The sequence below is a fragment of the Dermacentor albipictus genome, chromosome 5, assembly GCF_038994185.2.
Source record: "Dermacentor albipictus isolate Rhodes 1998 colony chromosome 5, USDA_Dalb.pri_finalv2, whole genome shotgun sequence".
NCBI lineage: Eukaryota > Metazoa > Arthropoda > Arachnida > Ixodida > Ixodidae > Dermacentor > Dermacentor albipictus.
Window position 1 is genome coordinate 30,454,788 of NC_091825.1, and position 1,114 is coordinate 30,455,901.

Genomic DNA, 1,114 nt, shown 5'->3' on the forward strand with positions numbered 1-1,114 from the left:
CAGGTTTATGATGGACTTGATACCCAGCCGGATTGGTACCCCATTTTGGTGAGGTGCCTATCCTTTCCACCCTTCTAAAGTGAAGCCACATTTCTACCCACAGAATGAACGATGCCTTTTCTCTGAGTGACTATGATTGTGCTCTCCAATCTCTGACTATGCACAACTGGTGAATATCGGGTTGCTGCTACTGTAATAAATACCATGAAAGAAAGAAAAAAAAAATCCGTCGATAGCTCAGTTGGCAGAGCGGTGGACTGTAGAGGTTAGCCTGACACAGACATCCATAGGTCGCTGGTTCGAATCCGGCTCGACGGACTGTTTCCTTTCTTGATACACATGCGTTCTGTTGTATATATATATGTACATATATATATATATATATATATATATATATATATATATATATATATATATATATATATATATATATATATATATATAGCGAACCACATAAGCATGATGCGGTGCCATAGTGGTTAAGGAAGAAGACGTAGGATAAAGGCAGTCTTCGGGCGACCGTGTTTGTCTCCGTTTTCAACCTACTACTCGTGTAACTCACACATACACGCACATATATAATTCATGGAATAGTTCTGTAGCTCCGGAGCATAGGTAGTGGAAGAAACGAAGGGGTACACTTACGAAAACTGCATGTCCAATGGTTTAATATTTCGGCTGTGGCACGGCATTCCTACGGGCGAAACGGTAAACCGTTGAACAGACAATTTTCGCAAGCGTGCCCCTTACTTTCTGCAACGAAAAAAAATATATATATATATATATATATATATATATATATATATATATATATATATATATATATATATATATATATATATATATATATACATATATATATGTATATATATATGCACACCAGGAGAAAGCCATTCTGGGTCCGGGTAAATATTCATAGTGAAGTAGACGCGCGCATGAGGCGGTTTATTGACGTTTCGGCTGGGGTCCGGCCTTCATCAGAATACATCGCATGGTGTGAATGCAGTTAATACACATGTGCATATCAACCAAATGAAGATATGTTTACATGAAAAACTAATAAAATGGGCGAACAAAATGCATCTGAATCGTTCAAAGGAGAGCTGACACGTGT

The 1,114-nt window shown here is 37.8% G+C and overlaps 1 non-coding gene across 1 annotated transcript; it reads left to right on the forward strand.

Moving 5' to 3' along the window:
• The first annotated feature begins 226 nt into the window (after positions 1 to 226).
• Positions 227 to 318, forward strand: TRNAY-GUA (transfer RNA tyrosine (anticodon GUA)). The gene is given in 2 exon segments: positions 227 to 263; positions 283 to 318. It is a non-coding gene; the product is annotated as a tRNA-Tyr (tRNA).
• The last annotated feature ends 796 nt before the right edge of the window (positions 319 to 1,114 follow it).